We start from the raw sequence: 23,307 nt of genomic DNA on the forward strand, positions 1-23,307 counted from the left end.
GAAGTGATGAATAGGAGGGGAATAGAGGGATACTGTAAGTTAAGACAGCTTTAATATGGAAGGGCAAAATGTGGAGGCACTAGCTTGGAAGGCCGAAGAGCCTGTTCCTGTGCTGTATGGTTTTTTGTTCTTTGTTGTTTGCATGCAGCCTGCTCACTCAACAGCTCTCACCCACCTCATCTTTCCAAACCTGTCCTGCCCTCTGGGCTTTCTACTCACTCAATGGGGACATCTCACACACTTTCCTGCCCCATATCACCTTTCCCATTCACTTTTAACATGCACAGTTGTCCCTTTTGTGTCTTTGCAGGAAAAAAATAGATCATTACTGGGTTGAGAGGGCTAAGACCAGTTGCCAGGTGGTGAACATCAGGCTTCCCATATGAGAAAATGATGCTGAAGTTGACCAGGAAAAGGGCAATTATTCATGTGAAGATACTGAGAGCGTCACCCCTTTCCAACCAACTGAGTAGCTTCATTGTTCTGTGCTGCACTCCTCTCTAACTCCACACTCGTTCTTAACCTGAACAAGTTTTTACCCGTTCTTTCACAACGAATTCCCTCTCTTCATTTATGGAAACACTAATGGGACTCAATGGCCTGGAACAGAGGAAAGCTATTGTCAGAAACCCTCAGCTCCACCTCTACCTATGAGGAGGAAACCACTCAACCCTCAGAGGATGCACCCTTCAGCAGCTCAGAGCCATTCACTTTGGTGAGTTTTTTTGACAGATTAAATTCAGGAGCACCATCTAATGAATACATCACTGGTACATCTCTGCAGCAATTGAGGAAGAAACGTCCCAACTGGCTAGCACTCTGCTGGAGACTATGAATCTGCTCATCCCCAAGTTGAAGATGATCCCACGGCCTTGACCATTAATGACTTCATCAAAATTCACTAAGAGGCTCAACAACAGCAGGCAAATTTATTAGAGAGAGTCCATAAAATGGATCAAAGGTTGAAAGAGTTCACCAATGTAATCAGTTCTGATCAGGTCTAGAATACTGTCTGCAGGATATGCACACAGACCTGCACTCCATTGCTGTATCCATCAGTGCTCAGCATCAATGTCGAGGTAAGAGGAGGATGAGGAACCTCGTCCTCATTCTTGGTGCCTCTTTGTCTCATGGAGACAGGTTAGTGCCAATAGGCACCCAAACTGAGGATAAGGTACACTCTTTTACCTCCAGAAGCTTCTCCTCAGGACACTGCTCTACCTTCTCCGTGCCTGTAGTGCTGGACCCTGCATTTGGGCAGTATGCTAACTGCGGGCCTGGGCTCTCTAGACCTGAATGCCTCTGAGGATGAGCAGCCAAGTCTACCAGGCTGCTAAGGTTAACTACAGAGCAGGCTCCCTCCATCTAAGCTGTAGACCCTGGAACTGTACCTAGATCTAGTGGGAGGGAAAGGAAACAGAAAAACTTACTGAGAGCACAAATGTGGCATAGGTAATACGTCATTATAAGTAATCCTGCACTTTGTAAACATAGGTGCACGGACACTCTGATACTGTTGGACTGCTGAAGGTGACATATGAGCAGCTGCTTCATGCATTCCAAGGAAGAATAGAAGTAGAAATTGACACATTCATTTTTCACAAGCAGCTAACTCCTGACTGCAGATAGCATTAGAGACCAAGGATTTGAAACATTATGTTGATGACTGCAGTCAAGGCATTGCACTTTTGTGTCATCGTCATTGGTGGTGCCTTGCAGACGAGGATGACTCTTCCACTCTCAGGCTGAGTCGATAAATGGCTGTATAGACTGATATGGCTATTGTAGACTCAGTTACACTTGTGGTACAAGGTAGGAAGGGGTGAGTGGAACATTGGTGTGACAACACACTCCTTTCGCTGTTATTGCTTGGCTTCGGCTTTATTTGGACATCAAGTCTTGAGGTTGCTCCTCCTCCACTTTGGATAGTTTCGGACCAGTGATTCCCAGGTGTCAGTGGGAATGCCGCACTTTGCCAGTGAAGCCCTGAGAGTATCACTAAAACACTTCTGTCCACTTGGGGTTCGCCTGGCAGTATAGCACCTGCTGGGAGACTCTTGTGTTGGTCATGTGGACGATGTGCCCAGCCCATCGGAGCTGATTAAGGGTGATCAGTGTTTCAATGCTGGGGACAACAGTGTAAACAACCCTGAAGTTACAAGCAATGTGCAGGGATAACCTGCCCTGCATTGCACTTTCATCTACCTTAGGATTGAGAGGATGGTCAGTGATTATTTCACACATCTCTGCAAGCAACGTTGGATTTCATCTTACTTTTTTACAAAGGACTATACTGCCATTCAAGGCTGGGAGATGTACAATGGGTGGTTCACATCTCTATTTTCATTCATAGCTCAGTCATCTGCTGAGAGAAGGTACACAAAGCTGCCTCTTTTAGTTTAAATGATGTCTGACTGAATGTTCAAGCTTTTCAGCACAATTTACCATCTACTTAAACATTGAAGGCAAACTGATGATTGAAGGGTGTTTGCTCACAACCTCCTGCCATCACGAGAGACTGCAATACGCAGCACTCGGATTCCCTATGCCAGCTAACCACTGCACTATGTGATGTTGCTGCCCTGTCTCACTGACTGCAGATTTTGTACAGTACGATCAGCTCAAGATACCATGCATTCAATCACATGGAAAACAAAACATTCATTCATCAATAGAAAAGTTCAATGTGTACAAAAATGAACAGGTTCACATGTACTGTGGACTGACCACAGACTTTTTGCCACATAACCAACAAGAAATAACACAATGAAATGAAGTCCAAACTCAGCTCATTGCCTCCTGGAAGCAGATTTCAATTACGTTGTACCTGGCTTCTCAAGCTTGATGATGCATAACTCTGATATGTTCTCTTGGATTGGCTCCAGTTCATTATCCTTGTCCTCATTCATAGAAGACTGCTCTTGAACTTCAATTCATCTGCAAGCATGACATCGCCTCATTGTTAGCTCCAGTTTTGATTGAAGCATGAAGCAAAGATATGGCACACGGTTTCTGGGTTATAGTGCAAAGCCCCACTGGAGATATCCAGGTGTTAAAACCTTATCTCAAGGTGGTTCATGATTTGTTCCACTTTAAGTAGCATTGTATTGCCATTGTATATCAGTTTGAAGCGTTCATAAAAGTGCCATCAGCTATATGTGGATTGGATAGCCCTTGTCTTGCTGCAGCCAACGTTGTATGGCATTGGGCCTTGAAATGATGCAGAAAGTTGTGAATCCCCTTGAGTATATCCTGACATCGAGATATCTAGTTCAGACCTCCAGAATCTGATATCTTTGGTTACAGATGAACTGGACAGAAAGCTGAAATAAACACAGAGAATTCTGGAGAAACTGAACGGGTCTGGCAGCACCTGTGAAAAGAGAAACAGAATAGAGTCCAGTATGCTTTCTGCAGATCTTTCTTTTATTTTATTTTTCTCTTTCTCATTTTCTTTCCTTTTCAGTCTTCTTCAAGCTATAATTCCTCTTGAATGATTTGTTCCTTTAATTCCAGTTTGATGTACTGTTGTTCTTGGTTACCCTTCAGCCAGTCCAGCCCTTTGGACCTCTTTACCTAAACCTCTCCACCTACTATTCCTGGCTGAGCACCTTCTCTATATCCGTTAGTGAGGTTTCTTTCAATGTTAAATAAAAACAGAAAATACTGGGGAAACTCAGCAGATCTGGCAGCATCGGTGGAGAGAAAAACAAGAGTTAATGTTTTGAGACTTAAGAATTCTCTAGCTCTTTGGAATGCTTTTTGCTTTTAGTTTTGGAAATGTTCTTTTCATTAATGATGCTTTGGAAATGCAAATTAGTAATCCTTTTGATTCACAAGGCTGTGTAATTTTATGATTTGGAGATGCCGGGGTTGGACTGGGGTGTACAAAGTTAAAAATCACACAACACCAGGTTATAGTCCAACAGATTTAATTGGAAGCACACTAGCTTTCGGAGCGACGCTCCTTCATCAGGTGATTGTGCTTCACCTGATGAAGGAACGTCGCTCCGAAAGCTGCTTCCAATTAAATCTGCTGGACTATAACCTGGTGTTGTGTGATTTTTAGCGTAATTTTATATTGGGGTATGTTGCTCTGTGACTTTCTACAAAAGCGCAGAGCATTAAAAATTGTTAGAAGTTATGTTTTTAATAGTGTTGAAATTATTATAAAAGTAGTCCTTTCATAAAAGCTGAAAAATCTTGCTGCATGAATCTCAGTGACCAAAATTCCAATGTTTAATGGTTTGCAGCAACCTAAGGAATCAGTATAAGGTATCAAAGCAGCTTAAGCAGTTTTTAAACTTTATAACAGAAACTTGAAACTGTCCTGGGCAACACACTTTTGAATTAATGATGTGGCATCACAAGTGGCTTGGAGACAGAAAAGCTGAAGTAGAAAGTTCATAAAAGTATTAACTGCTTAGATGACTAATAAACTGCCTGATCTTAATGGGCCTGAGACCACTGGGTGTGGAATTGAGAAGATATAAATTCTGTCTTGTTTCTCTGGAGATGTTATTAGCTGAAAAACAGTTTTACTAGATTGGTAATCCTATGTGTTGGTCGGCAGCTATGACCAAACCAATGGAAATAGCAACTGTGCTGGGGCATGAAGGAAATGAAGGTACATTGTTAGAATTTTGTTGTGCATTCTAATATTGGAATCAATTCTTTTGATGCAGTACCAACTCGAATGGAGAATATATTGTTAAAGAAAGTACCTTAATAGAGTTAAAAATCACACAACACCAGGTTATAGTCCAACAGGTTTAATTGGAAGCACACTAGCTGGACTATAACCTGGGGTTGTGTGATTTTTAACTTTGTACACCCCAGTCCAACAGCAGCATCTCCAAATCATACCTCAATGGAGAAATGGTAAGACAATAACTTCAAAAGTTTTTGTAATATAAATCACTTATTAACATTTCATAATGGTGTTTTAGAACAGGTGAATTCAAATAGACTAAAAGTATTTTAATTCAAATAATTTTTTGAAACTAAATATTTCATAAACCATGAGATAATTGTCACTAAATGTACTAGTACTAGCTTTGGCTGACAGAATTAGTTTAATGTAGTGTTAGACCATTCTGCCACATAGGGAAAAAGCCTTTTAAAAAAGCACATTAAAAAAAATGTGATAAAAACATAGGTTTTAAAATTTGTACTCATAAATTTCAAATTGTGCTATTTTTTAATGTTTTTGTAAATTGTTATTGTAGTCCTTAAAGAATCGGTAGATAACTTTTCAGAACATTTGCAAACAGGCAGGATTGTTACTTCGGGTAATTGGTGAAATTGCTGCAAATATACTGATAACTACAGTTTTTCCCTATATTATATTCATTACTACAGGGTAATTGATACATGTATGAATTACGAAACAGCTTCGAGTCTGAGAGTTCTGTTAACTTCAGAAATTAATAAAGCTGAGCCTGATGAGTTTTTTTGCCATTCAAACTCACGAGATTGATTACAATGTTACATTGACTTATATGCGCACATTATTTATAAGAGAAATCCAGCACGTAATTCCATTTTAAATTATTGTATTTGACACTGTTGGAGTGCTTGTTTGTTAATCTGAAAGTTTTCCAATGTCTTTAGAGTTTGAAACTAGTCATGTGTAACATGGATAAAGACCATTACTGATTCTGTAACATGCAACAGTTTGTTTTTATATAGTTCCTGTTCCACTGAGAAACATCCTAAGGTGATTCACAGCAGTTAAAGTGGACAAAATGGACACAGCCAAAGAATCAGACATTGCAAGGGATTAATATGTAAAAATAATGACTGCAGATGCTGGAAACCAGAGTCTAGGTTAGAGTGGTGCTGGAAAAGCACAGCAGTTCAGGCAGCATCTGAGGAGCAGGAAAATCGATGTTTCGGGCAAAAGCCCTTCATCAGGAATACAAGGGATTACTACAACCTTGTTTTGAAAAAAAGAGCTGTAAGAGGGGCCTTAAAGGTAATGAGGTAATGTTAACATGTAGGAGTGACTTGTTGAGAGGTAATTTCAGAGCACAAGTCCAAGAGGCTGAATGTAGGAGTCAGTTGTGGAGTGAAGACAAAGGGGGATACACAAGAGCCAATGCCATTTATAAGTTTTACTGTTGACACCACCATAGTTGATCGAATCTCTGATGGCAACGAAACAGACGGGAGGTGGAAGTCCTGGAAAAATGGTGCACTGAGAACAACCTAGATCTCAATGCCGGCAAAATCAAGAAACTCATTATTGACCTTTGGCGGGATGTTACTCATGCCCCCCTACCCATTAACAGCACAGAGGTGGAACAAGTGGAGAGTGTCAAGCTCCCGAGAGTGGCCATCCACACAAGCTTTCTTGGACCCTTCATGTAGACGCAGTGGTTACAAAGGCCCAACAACATCTCTTCTTCCTCAGACAGCTGAGAAAGTTTGGCATGATGGCGAATACTCTTGCCAACTTTTATAGGTGCACCATCGAGAGCATTCTGTCTGGATGTATCGCTACCTGGTATGGCAACTGTACATTCAAGATCAGAGGTGGTTACAGAGAATGATGAACACGGCCTGGACAATCACAAATGTCAACCTCCCATCTACAGAATCCATCTACCAGGCCCGCTGTCAAGGAAAGGCTACCGGCATTCTCAAAGATCCATCCTACCCTGGCAATGTTTGTCTACAACCTCCAACATCGGGGAGAAGGTACAGAAGCCTGAACACAAGCACCAGCCGATTTCGAAACAATTTCTGCCCTGCTGTTGTTAGAAAACTTAATGGACTCACAAGCTGTTAACATTCGCCTGTACCTGTGATTTTGTTTTTGTTTTTGTTGCTGTTTACCTATTATTTACTTATCTATGCTACTTAATTATGGGATCTGTCTGTATTGCTCGCAAGACAAATCTTTTCACTGTGCCTCGGTACACGTGACAATAAATTCAATCCAATTCAGTTCAATTCAATTCAATTCAATTTAATTCAAAGAACAAAGGAGGAACATAGAGTTTTTTTTGAGGATTGTAATGATGATGTGGGACTATTTAAAATGAGGCACAGGAAAACTGACAAACAATATAGATTAAACATAAAGAATCATGGGCCTATTGTTTGTTTGATTAAGGGGTTTAAGTACAGTAAAAGCCATTCTGTCATCTTTTACAATGAGCACTATTTCAGTTTATTCAGTTTACCAGAATAGATAGTGACTCAAAAGACTGCATTTCACTGGCAAACCATTTCAAAATGTGTGTTAAGTGGCAATTGATCCACATTACATTCTCACCACAGCATAAAAGGACATATTGTAGTGCTGTTAGATCTATGACCATCAAGTGTCGAGCAGCCAGTCACAAGTTTTCTATTACCTTGTTACATTTTTGTGCAACACCAGTGGAGAAGGCAATACCATCTCCACTATTATTTAGCTCGGAAGGCAAATTGGAACAACCTTGCCTAGCAAACAATTGTCTAATCACTGAATTCAGTGAGGAAGAAAACTCCAGTGATGGTTGTGCAATGATGTTAAGTATGAGCAACCCCAGGAAAGCAAACAAGTTACCATCCCAGAGAAACCAAATATATAATGTCCCACTCCAGATGGTACACAACACCAGATCAGAACAAGTTGTCAAACCTCGAAAGCATTATATTGATTTGAATTGTTAATCGTTTTATCTCTGTTTTTACCAGTTTGTATAATTGTCAAATTAACATCACATGTACATCCAAACTAACTTTATCTGTTTGGGACTTAATTTATTAACTTAGGAAAAGGGGCTGTTATGTTGTGTCTCATGGCTTCTTTATAATAGATCTTTAAGATACATTCTTGAGACATTATCATAGCAAATGACTCAAAGGTATGTAAGTCTCTAATTTCATCTTAATTGGAGCTACTTGAAGCATGTCATGCTGATAGAGGCATGCTGCTATTTGTAGTAGATTGTAACCAAATACTTAATAATAGTCCAGCCAGGAAGTCCTGGTATATTATGTGTATATACAAGGCGATGTTGTAGACTTCTGTTGAATCTTTCAGTATTACATTATCTACAAGAAGTTCTTCTGTTCTTGGAACTAACATAAATATTGTTGCATTACTGCTAGAGACAAAAGCTTGCATCATGATGACAGATCAGATTCTAGGATATTGCAGTGTATCAGACTGTCATTTTTTAGCTTCCACTGTCTTGTTGGTGATGATGAATTATGTAACAGAAAAGTGGGGAGTAAGTTGCATTGATAAATGGGGGGAAAGACATTCAAACAGATTATAGAGCATTATTTGTTAACTATGGTCTATCTATTTATTTTCTATTTATTAAAAGTTATTGATAGGAAAGGGAAAAGTTAAAAGGCACAATGTTTAAAAATATAACTAATAAATTCAATACCATACTAATTATATGGCATAGTAAAACTGTAGTGAATAAACTCACGAAGGTAGTGCTTTCATTTACACCGATTCTACTAAAATTGGCTCAATGCTAAACTACATTTTTTGGCAGTGGTACACTGAAACTATTGCCAGCAACTGCCACTGACACCTATGTGACAACAGTAGCATTCTGTGGTGGATTAAAGTCTGTCAATATCTCTTTTCATTCTAATACAGAAAATCATGGAAACATGAAACAGGCTACCTAACAGACCAAAATAATGAAACTCTGATTTATTTAATTAATACCTAATTTTTTAGAAGATGACTATTTACAAGAAGATATTCTGTACTGTAATTCAAAAGGTTTCCAGTCAAACGGAAAGATATACATTTTCTCGTCATACTTTATAGTTAAGCTTAAAAGATACTGAGAAAAAGGCTATACATTTAACAATAATGCAGTATAAAGCACAAACACGTATGGAAGAATAAAGCAATCAATTGAAATAAATACTAAATCAATATTTTGTGCTTTACTTAAAATAATTTATCATACTTCTTAAATAAAAATATTAATTTGACAATTTGATCAGTAAAGTTTATCAGCTGTCTTTTTCACTTTCAGCCACTGGATGGCAGTGCCAATCATTAAAGAGATAAGGGGTTTTTTGCAGTGCATGTTAAGTAATTGGCAACACTAATACTTTTTTTTAAGAGATTCACAGGAAAAAGAGAGTAAAAAGCTAAGGAACTTATATAGGCAGTTGGGGATCACTAGTTGGATTGAAATGTCTAACTCATTAAACTGATCCTACTTGCCCATTTCTAGAATCAAAACAGTTGAATCATGAACTCAAAGTCATCTTCCTATTAGGAACTGAGTTAATCGCTGAAGTATTTTAAGGAGACCGCATGTCATTATTTTCATAACAGCATTTCAGAATGACTGTTGCTTCAGCCCTGTCAGACATTGCAGGGCCTCTCAATCTACTTGATGATGTTATTTCCATGGAAGAACTAAAACACCACACAAACAGTGATATCAGTGGTCACCAGGTCACCATAACTTCAAGGCCTGACATCCATCAACCCAGCATAAACTCATGAAGGAGTCCAAATCGGCACAGAAATTACTAGGGTTTAGAACTTAATCAAAGAGGATCCAGTTTCATAACAAAGATAGAGAGGTGAAGCAACTCATACTTTCTGAGCCTCAAATGTTAGTCGGGATTCAAGTGATGGAAAAGACACCTGTGCTGACCAGAGAGTGATGTTGCTGACCCAGGACAATTGCTAATATTGACAACAATTGTCATTGTAAAAGGTCTTTGGCCAAAATTAGGGAAGTGGCTTTACACCAGTATGGCATTCCTGGTTGCCAAGAGACCCTAGAGTTCCTTGCCCACAATGAAGCCCACTTCAAACGGTTGAAGCTTTTTTGAGGTCCTCTTTCAAAATAAATGGTAAAGATAAAACAATATCTGGCAGTTTGTCTGGACCTGATTTGGATCTCACCCATTAATACAACAGTGACACTCTATGGAATCTTAATCCAAGTGTTAGCAAAATAAGCAAATGAGTGCCTTTGAGTTGGGACATGGTCATAACTTCAATCACAAGGATTTAAAGTCCTTGATCCCAGTAGTAATACGACGGAACATGTTCTTACACTCATGGAAGCCTTCACTAAGCTAACAGACACTATTCTCACCTGTAACCAAAAGGCCTTGAATATAACCAGACTGACTGGTTTGTCCATTTCAGTATTCCATGGTGAATTCATTGTGGTCAGAGGTACAAATTCTAGAACAAGATCCTACAGGAATTTTGCCAGATCTATGGCATAGTCAAGACCTATCCCAAACATTTGGAGGAAAATGAACAGTGTGAATAGTTCAACTACATGTATATTGCATGACTGCATACTTTGCTTACTGAGAGTAAACAAAGGTGACCTTGTGTACCTTCTGGAGCAGGTTTACGCTAATATTAGTATCTTGAATTCACTCATAGCTATTCAGCACAAATCATTTCTTTGAATGAGACCTAATCATCCTCCTTGTGCTCAGCACACCTTCTAATGGAGATGGCCAGTGAAATGAGTGGATCACCCTGTATCATATGATGCTAAACCAGGTGTTCAAGATCACTTCAAAGAGAGATATTTCTGAGAAGAACAACATTGAATAATCACAAGGCTGACAAAACTGACCTTCAAAACAGAACATGGCTACTTTCTATTCATTTATGATATGCAGCATCACTGGCTAGGCCAGCATATATTTTCCATTCCTAATTGCCCCAAGGACAATTAAGATTCAACCACATTGCTGTGGAGCTTCAGTCAAATGCAGGCTAGATGAGGTAAGTTTGGCAGTTTTTCTCCCTAAAGGACAATAGTGAACCAGGTGGGCTTTTCCTGACAATCAGCAATGGTTTGATGGTTACTATTAGATTCTTCTTTCCAATTTCGTTTCTTTGTTAAATTCAAATTGCACCATCTGCCATTGTGGGATTCAAATGTAGGGTCCCAGAACATTACCTCAGTTTCTACACCATGGCCTCCATTCTTCTATACCCTCTGTATTCCTCTAACAGAGGCTATTCCTCTCAAATTAGAATATCAGGGCTCAGAATAAGCTAAAGATATCTGGGATCCTGAACCCCACAAAGTTATCAAACAGCTGAACATGGATAGCCACACTTATGTTTTTGAACCAATAGCCAGAGGGCAATTTCAGAAAGTGGTTGACAGAGGGGAGTTGCTTGAGGCCAAAGGCCTGGTGGATGATGTGGAGGTAAAAACAAGGACTGCAGATTTGATTCTAGATTAGAGTGGTGCTGGAAAAGCACAGCAGTTCAGGCAGCATCTGAGGAGCAGGTAAATTGACATTTCGGGTAAAAGCCCTGCGTCAGGAATAGAACTGTGGAGGCGAAGAGATCTCTCAATGATATTGTCAAATGTGAAATGTCATTGAGTGATGGTTCAAGTGAAGTCAATTTGCATAGCAATGAGGAATCCTGGAGTGAACTGTGTACTATGATTCTGGGCAGTGTGGGGAGGCTCACTCCAGCCCTGATAGATGACTCATGACTGGGAGATGGCAACTAAATCAAGGAGTGTTGCTGGAGACCTGACTGACTTAGACACCAACTACAGTGATCTGCCACAGAGCCTGGAGCCATGGAAAGTACCATTAAGCTGAGAAGCTCGTCTTGAGCAACACTTCCACTTGTCCAGATTAGTGATGCTACCAGTAGTGTGGACCTGAACATTTTAGTCACAATGGTCAATTGAACCTGCTGGTAAAACAATGGCTTACTGAATGGTCACTGTGCATTAAGTATGTTTATTGGTTTGGCAAATTTGAAGCAGGGAAGAATGTACAAAGATTTTCAGCAGCACGTGGAAATGTTGAGGAAAAAGGGGTGTTGAGCAGTCAAGCAAACTCTTTCGGGAGGAAAGTGGGTCTTTGTCAGAAAGAGGCCTCATGGAGAGAGAGACAGACAGAGACAAATCAGAGACAAATCATTTCCTCAAATAAAAACTACAGGGTTAGTTCACTGTAAATAATTTATTTTCTTAGTTTAATCTTAATTTCCAATCATAATTGTAACAACTTGATGTTGTTGGAATAAAGAATAAATTAAAAATTCCATGCCTTTGGGCTCTCAATGTACTTTAAATCTCAGATTGTGACATTTTGATGGCAATCAATCCTGGCTTTGCTGATACTGCTGCATCTGGTAATAGAATATAAAACAAGATGGAGACAGAAAGGAAATGAATTTCTTACAGGACGTGGGTGAGAAGGACTGCCTGAAAACCAGGGTGCTGATATCCCTCTGTATGTCATGCTTATGTCAAATTTCAGGAACTGTACAGGGAGGCTCCAGACTGTCCAGGTGCAAAACAGACTTTTTAAAGATGGTGGGGCAAAAGTTAAATGATGGAATATGCACTGTGGCAAGTTGTTGTGGGAATGACATGTGGTAAGATAGGTTTAAAAGAACATGCGAGGTAGTTTGGGAGCACGGTAGGTAATTAATAAGGCGAGTTTGGTAAGAAATGGTGAGAGATCTCATTTAGCCTCAGGGTGACAAATCTTCTGAAGAAATTAAATGCAACTCAGACTTAGTCAATAAATTCAAACATTCAGCTCATTATGTCTCACATTATACCCGTGGATGGCTCATTAAATCTGTTCACAGCAGAAAAATATATGGCATCATAAGTTTCTTCTGGCTTCACTTGAGTTGACTGATTTCTAAACATCGCAGAGAAATCCACAGAAAATTCATTTGAGAGACTCCAATTTCAAGCTGACTTCACCAATTTATCTTTTCAAAATGATCCAAGATGTCATTGTAGTGTCTTATTTAGCTGATGGTATAGATGTTAACAACCTCCCAAAGCTATTTTTAATTCTGAAAGGAACTATTCAATTAATTTATGAAGTTAGGCAGCAGATGCTGGAAATGTCTCTTAAAAGGTCCCTGCCTAAATTTTGACCCATACTCTGAATCCTAAGATATAACTTGAATAAGTTTTGCAAAAGCCTACCTACTCAGATAGAAACAAAAACAGGAATTGCTGGACTCAACAGATCTGACAGCACCTGTGCAGAGCAATCAGAGTTAATGTTTTGGGTCCGGTGACCCTTGCTCAGAACATCCTAAGGATTGATGAAGGGTCACCAGACCTGAAGCATTATTTCCGATTTCTCTCCACAGATGCTGCCAGACCTGCTGAGCTCTTCCAGCAATTTCTGTTTCTGTTACTGATTTACAGCATCCACAGTTCTTTTGGTTTTTACTCAGATAGCTTTGGATGTTGCGCAAAGAGTAAAATGGATGATAGCAGATAGACAGCATATTTACACTTCTCCCAAATTTTATTTCCATTGCTTAACCTACTGGAGGAAGGCCAATTCTGACAGTGTTAGGCGAGAACTTTCAAAAGTTGATTGTGGGCAGATTTTCACAGATAAAGGCATGGCTGGAAAATGTGAAGCCTTCAAAAATGCGATAACGATAGTCCAGAAGGTGGCATTTTCTTGTTTGGGTGAAGGGCAAGGCTGGTAGAGGGTACAAGGCCGTAGGGAATGCTAGATGACTAGAGAAATTGAGGTTTTGGGCAGAAGTGGCTGCTACAGATGCTGGAGATTAGAGTCAAGATTAGAGTGATGCTGGAAAAGCACAATAAGTCAGGCAGCATCTGAGGAGCAGGAAAATCGATGTTTTGGGCAAAAACCCTTCATCAGGAATTGAGGTTTTGGTCAAGAATAAGAAGGAAGCATGTATCAGGTATAGGCAGTGGAAATCAAGTGATTCCCTAGAAGAGGATAAAGGCAGTAGGAATATACTTAAGAGGGAAGAAGATTGGATAGAAGATTGGCTGTCTGCCAGAAGGCAGAGCAGGGATAAAAGGGTCCATCTCGGGATGGAAGCCGTTGACCAGTGATATTCCACAGGGTTGGTGTTGAGTGTACAACATTTTCTACAACTTTGATCTGGATGAAGGAACTGAGAGCATTATTGCTAAATTTGCACATGATACACAGATAGGTGGAGAGATAGGTAGACTTCAGGAAGAGGGAAGACTGCAGAACTACTTGGAAGGTTAGGAGAGTAGACAAAGAAATAGTAGATGAAATATAATGTGGGAAAGTGTGAGGTTATGCACTTTAGTAGGAAGAATAGAGACATGGACTATTTTCTAAACAGGGAGAAAATTCAGAAATCTGAAGTGCAAAGGGACTTGGGAGTCCTAGTCCAGGTTTCTCTGAAGGTAAACTTGCAGGTTGAGTCAATAGTTAGGAAGGCAAATACAATGTTGTTATTCACCTCTTGAGTATGAGAATATAAAAGCTGGGATGTACTTCTAAGGTTTATAGGCTCTGTTCAGACCACAATAGGAGTACTGTGAGCAATTTTGGGCCCAACACATCAGGAAAGATGGGTTGGCTCTGGTGCGGTTCCAGAGGAGGTTCACAAGAATGATTCCAGGAATGAAAGGCTTTACAAATGGGGAACATTTGAGGACTCCGGAACTATACTTGATGAAGTTTAGAAAGATGAGTGAGGATCTAATTGAAACTTTCAGAATACTGAATAGTCTGGACATAGTGAACATTGGGAAGACGTTTTCATTGGCAGAAGAAACGAAGACCAAGGGCACAGCCTTAGAGTGAAGGGGAGACTTTTTAGAATGGAGATAAGGAGAAACTTCGTCAGCCAGAGAGTGGTGATTCTGTGGAATACATTGTCACATAAGACTGTGGAGGCAAGGTCATTGAGCATATTTAAAACTGAGATGGATGACTTCTTGATTGCCAAGGTGATCAAAAGTTACAGGGAGAAAGCAGGAAAATAGGGTTGAAAAACCTATCAGCCATGATAGAATGGTGGAGCAGACTCATTGGCCAGATAGGCTAATTTCTACTCCTTTGTTTATGGAAATCAGGAGGATAAAAAGGAGACATGAGATAGCTTTGGCAATTAGATTAGATTACCTATAGTATGGAAACAGGCCCTTCAACCCAACAAGTCCACACTGACCCTTTGAAGAGTAACCAACCCAGACCCATTCCCCATGACTAATGCACCTGACACTATGGGCAATTTACCATGGCCAATTCACCTGACTTGCACATCTTTGGACTGTGGGAGGAAACCGAAGCAAACCCATGCAGACAGGGGGAAAATGTGCACACTCCACACAGATAGTCACACAAGGCGAGGAATTGAAAGGGATTCTCCAAATGCATTAAGGATAAAAGGGTAACTAGGGAGAGAAAAGCACCCCTCAAAGATCAGCAAGGTCACCTATCTGTGGGACCACAGGAGATGGGGGAGATACTAAATGAGTATTTTACATTAGTGCTTACTATGGAGAAGGATATGCGAGATAGAGAATGTGGTGACATCTTGAAAATTGTCCATATTACAAAGGAGAGGTGCTGAACATTTTAAGACGCATTAAATTGGATAAGTCCCTGGGACCTGATCAGGCGTACCCTAGAACTCTGTGGGAACTGAGGAAAGTAATTGCTGGGCCCCTTGCTGAGATATTTGTATCATTGATAGCCATAGGTGAGGTTCCAGAAGATTGGAGGTTGGCTAACATGGTACCATTATTTAAGAAAGGTAATGAAAAGCCAGGGAACTATAGACTGGTAAGCCTGAGATTGGTGGTGGGTAAGTTGCTGGAGGGAATCCCGAGGGACAGGATGTATGTATATTTGGAAAGGCAAGGACTGATTGGGGATAGCCAACATGGCTTTGTGCGTGGGAAATCGTGTTTCACTAACTTAATTGAGTTTTTTGAAGAAGTAGCGAAGAGGACTGATGAAGGCAGATCTATATGAACTTCAGTAAGGCGTTCAACAACGTTCTTCATGGTAGACTGGTTAGCATGGTTAGAGCACACAGAATAGAGGAAGAACTAGCTGTCTGGAAACAGAGCTGGCTCGAGGGTAGAAGACAGACGGTGGTGGTGGTGGGTTGCTTTTCAGACTGGAGGCCTGTGACCAGCGCTGTGCCACAAGGATTGGTGCTGGGTCCACTGCCTTTCATCCTTTATATGTCTGGATGTGAACATAGGAGATGTGATTAGTAATTTTTCACATAACACTAAAATTGGAGGTGTAGTGAACAGCGAAGATTACCTTAGAGTAAAATGGGATTTTGATCAGATGAGCCAATGGGCCGAGGGGTGGCAGATGGAGTGTAATTTTGATAGATATGAGTTGCTGCATTTTAGAAATGCAAATCAGGGCACAACTTATACACTTAATGGTAAGGTCATTCCTGGGGAATGCGGCGAAACAAAGAGACCTTAGAGGAGGTTAATAGTTTATTGAAAGTGGAGTCACAGGTAGATTGCATAGTGAAGAAGGTGTTAGGCATGCTTGCCTTTATTGGTCAGTGCATCAAATATAGGAATTGGGAGGTCATATTGCGGCTGTACAGGACATTGGTTAGGCCATTATTTGAATATTGCATGCAATTCTGGTCTCCCTGCTACAGGACGGATGTTGTGAAACTTGAAAGGATTCAGAAAAGACTTACAAGGATCTTGCCAGAATTGGAAGGTTTGAGCTAGAGGGAGAGGCTGAATAAGCTAGGCCTGTTTTCTCCGGAGTGTCGGAAGCTAAGGGGTGCCCTTATAGAGGTTTATAAAATCATGAGGGGCATGGATATGGTAAATAGTCAAGGTCTTTTCCCCAGGGTGGAGGAATCCAAAACTAGAGGTCATAGGTATAAGGTGAGAGAGGAAAGATTTAAAGAGAACTAAGGGGAAACATTTTCATGCAGAGGGTGATACGTGTATGGAATGAGCTGCCAGAGGAAGTGGTGGAGGCTGGTACAATTACAACATTTAAAAGTCACCTAGATGAGCATATGAATAGGAAGGGTTTAGAGGGATATGGGTCAAATGGTGGCAAATAAGGTTGAGATATCTGGTTGGCATGGATGAGTTGGACCAAAGGGTCCGTTTCCATGCAGCATATCTCTATGATTCTATGACTCTACTATACAAAGCCAAAATCTGTTCCATTCTGTGTGTATCACATTGGACTGCAAATCCACCAATGCGTCAGTGTGACTATTTATGTCTAGGTCTCCCAGATAGCACCTTAGACTTGTTATCTTTTTCTGCATTTAATGCAGTATTAGACAGGGCGTACAGGATAATAAACAATGCTGTGTTATGGTGAGTGGGGAGGTGATAGCCTGGGATGATGTAATTTGACTTGTATTCTAGACCTCCAAGTTAATATTCTTGGAATATAAGTTTGAATGATAGGTGATGAAATGTGAATTTCAATAAAATATGGAATTAAATAGTAGTCTAATGGTGACCAGTTTTGTAAAACCAATTTGGTTCCCTTGAGGAAAGTAAGTCTGACGGTCTTAACTAGTCTAGCCTACATGTGACTCAGGTAATGTAGTTGACTGTTAAATGGCTTCCAAACTGACCTAACAAGGTCATGACCACTGCTACCTGGAAGGATAAGGGCAGTAGATACATGGAAAGACTACTACCTTCTCTCCAAGTCACTCACCGTACTGAACTGGTAATATATTGTCAATCCTTCAGTGTCTTTGGATAAATATCCTGAAATTCCCTCCTCAGTGGCATTATGTGCCTCATAAGACGATGTAGACTCCAGTGGTGAAGAAGGCAGCTCAACGTTACCTTCTCAAGGATAACTAGGGACAGGTTGGCCCAGCTGGTGGTGCATACATCCTTTGAGTGAATTTAAAAAAAAAATTCACAAAATGTCTGTTTGACCTCAAGTGAAGTATTGTGTCAAATTGGGTCATCACCTTTTGAAAAAAATGTGAAGGTATTATAAAGGGTTAGAAAAGGTCTACAAGAGTACTTTCAGAGATAAGAGATCTATGTCAATTGATTGGAGAGGCTGCGGTTGTTCTTCTCAGAGAAAGCTCAGAAGAAATTTGATAGATGATTTCAAAATCGCGAAGGATCTGGACAAAGTACAAAGCATAGTGGCTGGTGGTGGCTCAGTTGGTTGCACTGTGTCAACTCTAATTTACAATGTCCTGAGATCAGCTCCCACACCAGGGACTCAGCAAGATCAAGGCACACTTCAGAGCAACAATGAAGGAGTGCAACATTGTTCTGTTGCTGTCTTTGGATGAGAAATTAAACCAACATACACCCGCCTAATCAGATGGATGTAAACCAGGAGATTTGAGCCCTAGTTAAGATCCATCCATCATTTACTGTCACATAAAAGCAAATTATCTAGTCATTATCATCTTGTTATCCAAACTCATAAAAAGTGTCAACAGAATACAGATTTAGTGTGTCCTGCTGACATAATCAAAGCAGGAGGGAGAAACCAGTGATATTGGGGAAAGGGTTAAAGGACACTGAATTGAAGTGGATGACAAAAAAAAACAAAAGTGAGGTATAGAAAAACATTTTTCAACAATGTGCAGTTAGAACTTGGAACGCACTGCCTGAGAATGTGACAGAGACAGGTTCAATCATAGCTTTCAAATAGAAATTAAATAAGTTCAGGAAGAGAAAAAAACTTAGAACTGAAGAAAACAGGATGGGGAAGTGAAACTAAGTGAATTGGTCTTGCAATGACCGGGCCTGCTGCTGTACTGTTATTGTTCTAGGATTCAAATCAAAGACAGTTCAGGCATGTGGGTTATGCGGTTTGCCATTATTCTGTTGCTGAGTTTCATGAAAGCTAATTAGTACACATGTCAGCATAAACTGGATTTCTAAGAAAAACAGGTCTCAAATTTGAAACACTTAATCTGTCTTACAATTTTCTAACTAATAGAACTGTAAAATCAGTAATATCAATATGTCATAAACTTGTTCTTGCTATGAGAAGTAGTTTAGTTCAGCCTTCTGCAATATTATGTTGTATTCCAATCACCCTAATGCAACAAATAGTGGTTAACTGTGCTTTAGTTTCTGCATAGTCTTCTTCTCAACCAGTTCCTAAGGATCCAGAATAATTTGTTTCAACTCAGGTTCGTTGAGTTTATGAAATTGGTGACAGATTCAATGAGCAATCAACAGACTCTGCAATATGTAGGGCAGATTATGTCTGAGTGTTGGATAGATGAATAGTTTGGAGTTTTGAACACTCTCTCTTATATCTCAACTTGAACTCTGCATGTTTCCAATCAAGCTTTTCTATATATTTGCAACCATCTCCAATGAATCTTCTCTATTTTGGGCAATTAGAAACTAAAGGTTTCCTTGAATCATAGATGATGTTTGACTGGAGGTGTCAGAGGCTGAGGGGTGAACTTGTAGAAGTTTATAAAATCATGATGGACATGGATAGGGTGGATAGTCAAGGTCTTTTCCCCAGGGATGAGAGTCCAAAAATAGAGGGAATAGGTTTAAAGTGAGAGGGGAAAAATTTCAAAAGAATCTAAGGGGCAACTTTTTCACGCAGAGGGTAATACGTATATTGAATGAGCTAGCAGAGAAGATGGTGGAGGCAGGTACAATTACAACATTTAAAAGGTATCCAGATGGGAATATAAATAGGATTAGTTTATTGGGATAAAGCCAAATACTTTCAACTGGGACAAGATATCTGGTCAGCATGGACAAGGTGGACCAAAGGGTCTTTTTTCATGTTATACATCTATATAATTTCTTCAAGGATACTTGAGAGACAATATAAAGCATTTCAGCTGTTGTTCTAGGAGATTCCTGCCACAATTGAATTTTCAGTACAGCAATTGTAAGACCAATATCAGCTATACAAAAGACATGTTCTGCCAACAGAGCTGGTTTTTAGTGATTAGCCCCTTGATGCTAAGTATGTTAATTTGGATAAGGATGTTGCTGTTGAATTGCCTTTCTTGCCATCAGATTTGGAGGATCTTGTGGAAGAACTGCAGGTGATGTTTCTCCAGTGCTTTGAGGTGCTAGGTTGTCTAAGATTCAAATATATAGGAGTATGGGGATTGCTGCTTTCTAGTAAATCATGATCTTGGGTTTTTTGTTTGCGATCCTAGGCATCAAATATTCCATTACCTAGTCAGCTGAAGGCCAAGTTAACACCTTTGGAAGAGCTGAATTTCATCATTGAAAATTTCATAAGTTGAGGGGACTCTCCCAAGATATGGGAAATGGTCCACATTTTCCAGGATCTCACTGTAATCCTAATCATTGAGTGGAGAGTCTTGTGTTGTGGAAGTTGGTCAGAAGACCACTTTAATTTTCCATATGTTTAGTGAAAGGCTTAATTTCTCTTTTGTTTCAGAGAAGGAATTTACAATAATCTGCTGGTGCTGGCAGGAAGTGGTAAGAACAAATTATTTGACTTCTTGAGAGCTTGCCAATCATAAAACTTGATTTATTTAGCACCTTTCAAGAGTTCAGCACTTCCCAAAATGCTTGATAGCCAAGAAAGTCTCTTTGAAGTGTAATCACTTTACAATATAGGGAAATAGAGCAGCCAAATTGTTCAAGCAAGTTCCTTAAAATAGCAATGAGATAATTATGCTTTAATTATGTCGGTTAAGAGATACATGTTAATTAGGATTTGGAGAACTCCCCTGTTTTTTAATAAATATTAGCAGGGGATCCTTCATAACCTCATGAGATAGCAAAAAGGGGTGGTGAGGGAGGGGAGAACCATTGTTCAAATCCTAACCTAGAAGGCACCACAACATTACACTAAAATGTTTTCTAGAATATTTGAAATGAGACTTGATTACATGATTTTCTGAAGCAGAGAGAATGAAGCTGATTTATGAAAGTATTATCTCCCTTTGCTTTTCAGTCTTTATTTTATTCATGTATTCTTTCACAAATGTTCATTCAAACATAAACTTTAGATAAAACATAGCAATTAAACATCCAGTTAAAGCTCTATTTTGGGGATTATAACATTTTTCTTTGTTCCTTTAGACACCTAAGAAAAATGATGTTACAGCCTCAAATGATCAGCACAGATATTAACACTGCAAAAGAGAGATGTCAACCAGTGAGTTGTAGGAGGAAGCATCTAGGGTAAGAGTTGGGGAGTGTCATTAGCCAAGGTTACTACATCTAAGGACTATATTATGAATTATGCTGGAAAGTGTGTGAACTTGGTTGTTGGTTGAGGATAAGATGCCTCCTAAGATCGAAATAACAATAGAAACTCACATTTGAAGAACAGCCATTTGAGAATTTAATAACAGTGCAGAAATTTTCAGATCACCTATTTACCCTTCAAAAATAAGTGCAAGTTAAATTCTTGTTGTATATAGCCATAGTTTTGACATGTTATTTTGGAACCAAAATGGTATCCATCTTGCTAATGCACATTTCTAGTGTTGGCTATGCTGAGTACCATTTTGGATTGGTTATTAGGATGGATGTCTGAAGTGTAAGCTGGAAGTATGCAGAGAAGGCAGATGATGACACCAGTCAATGTGCAATGCTGATTTACCTTGAAAGGTATTATTTTTCCCTTCAAACCTCTAATGTATACCCTCTCTTAATTTCAAACAGCTGAACACACAATCAATCATGAAGGACTTCCTAACTGGACTACTTAAAAGATTCATTAACCACTTTCAAGTTGGTTTCTGCACTACTGATTCCTGAAGAAGGGCTTATGCCCGAAATGTCGAATCTCCTGTTCCTTGGATGCTGCCTGACCTGCTGCGCTTTTCCAGCAACACATTTTCAGCTCTGATCTCCAGCATCTGCAGACCTCATTTTCTCTTCTGCACTACTAGCTTTTGTTCTCTCTGTTCCACCTCGCTGTCATGCTTGCAGGCCAAAGGAATTAGAACAATGGCACCATGTGTAGGAGCAAGTGATTTAAAAAGACCACTTGAATTGAAAATTACAGTCTTCACCATGTTCCATACCACTTCAATAGACTTCTCACATTTGAAAGAGCAGTATACTATACCAAACACATTCATTAACTCAACAACAGCCAATTGTAACCAGTCAGCAACTACCCAGAAATTTGATGATGACCCCTTTAAAAAACATTGATGGGGCATCTTTCATGCTGCTGAATATTTATCGAAGTTTTGATTTGATTACAGAGGAGAACAAATGGCTTGAAGAGAGAGGAAGAAAAAAGGGATAAGGGATTTAGATAGGAGGCCATGTCTACCTATTGTCCTCAGGAACAATCATCTCTTTTCAATCTCATTCAGGAATAGTGTGAGTGACTTTTCTATTTCACTAAAGAAGTGCTTATTGACACCTACTACCAGTTGGGGATCTCTAGCCTCAGAACAGAATGAGGGCAGCATAGTGGCTGTAAACATCACGAAGGCAATGAACTTCTTTGCATCTGGCTCCTTCGAGGCTGGAGGAGGTTACTGATGTTCTGAATGTGAAGAAGGGGAAATGCAATGTATGCTCCACTTCCAAAGAGAAGCAAGCAATTTGTACACATGATTTTGTAGGAAAGCAGACTTCCCCAGTGTATTGTATGGAAACATAGAAACATAGAAGACAGGAGCAGGTGGAGGCCAATGGGCCCTTCAAATCTTGTCCACCATTCATCATAATCATGGCTGGTCATCCAACTCAATAGCCTGATCCTGCTTTCTCCCCATAATCTTTGATCCCATTCGCCCCAAGGGCTACATCTAGCTGCCACTTGAATACATCCAATGTTTTGACATCAACTACTTCCTGCAGTAATGAATTCCAAAGGCTCATTATGCTTTGGATGAAGAAATGTCTCCTCATCTCTGTCTTAAATGGTTCACCCTGAATTCTCAGACTGTAACTCTTAGTTCCCACCATCGGGAACATAACTTTGCGGGCACTGCATGCAAATTCAAAGAAGTACCACCAACACAATTGGTTCCATTCCATGAATCTTCAGCACTGTACATATAGTGCAGGTTAATGTGCGGTACCTGGAAGCTGTCATGATGTTTTTAATCTGCCGATGTCTGCATTTGAACCACCATAGTAAATCCGAAGGTACCTAGAGAGTGACAAAGAAGACTCAGGAACAATCTGATTTATACCAATGTACAACCCACCCACAGGTTAGTTAAAAATCACACAGCATCAGGTTATAGTCCAACAGGTTTATTTAAAATTACAAGCTTTTGGAGCACTACTCCTTCATCAGGTAGCCTTCATCAGCAGTGCTCTGAAAGCTTGAACTTCCAAAAAAACCTGTTGGACTATAACTTGCTGTTGTGTGATTCTTAATTTTGTCCCCCAGTCCAACAGCAACACCTCCATATCATGTGAATAGCTGTTAATGTGCATTCAATGAGCGACATGCTCCCATATTAAATGTCACTGAGAAGATCATTATGGTTTTTCATCAATGCTCCAACTGCCTAGCCATTTTTGGAGGAGTCCCCTCAGTGATTACAAATGTGTTTATATTTCCTACTCAACCTGTTCAGCGATGGTATTACACAAGACT

The 23,307-nt window shown here is 39.8% G+C and overlaps 1 long non-coding RNA gene across 1 annotated transcript in view; it reads right to left on the reverse strand.

Moving 5' to 3' along the window:
- Nucleotides 1-3,293: 3,293 nt before the first annotated feature.
- LOC132816736 (uncharacterized) overlaps nucleotides 3,294-23,307 on the reverse strand; it is a 57,886-nt gene continuing 37,872 nt past the window's right edge. Inside the window, exons 3-4 of the long non-coding RNA XR_009644820.1 lie at nucleotides 22,781-22,851; nucleotides 3,294-3,373 (exon numbers count right to left, since the gene is read on the reverse strand). This is a non-coding gene — a long non-coding RNA (uncharacterized LOC132816736). The remainder of the gene's footprint in view (nucleotides 3,374-22,780; nucleotides 22,852-23,307) is intronic.

This window comes from Hemiscyllium ocellatum, chromosome 6 (assembly GCF_020745735.1).
Source record: "Hemiscyllium ocellatum isolate sHemOce1 chromosome 6, sHemOce1.pat.X.cur, whole genome shotgun sequence".
NCBI lineage: Eukaryota > Metazoa > Chordata > Chondrichthyes > Orectolobiformes > Hemiscylliidae > Hemiscyllium > Hemiscyllium ocellatum.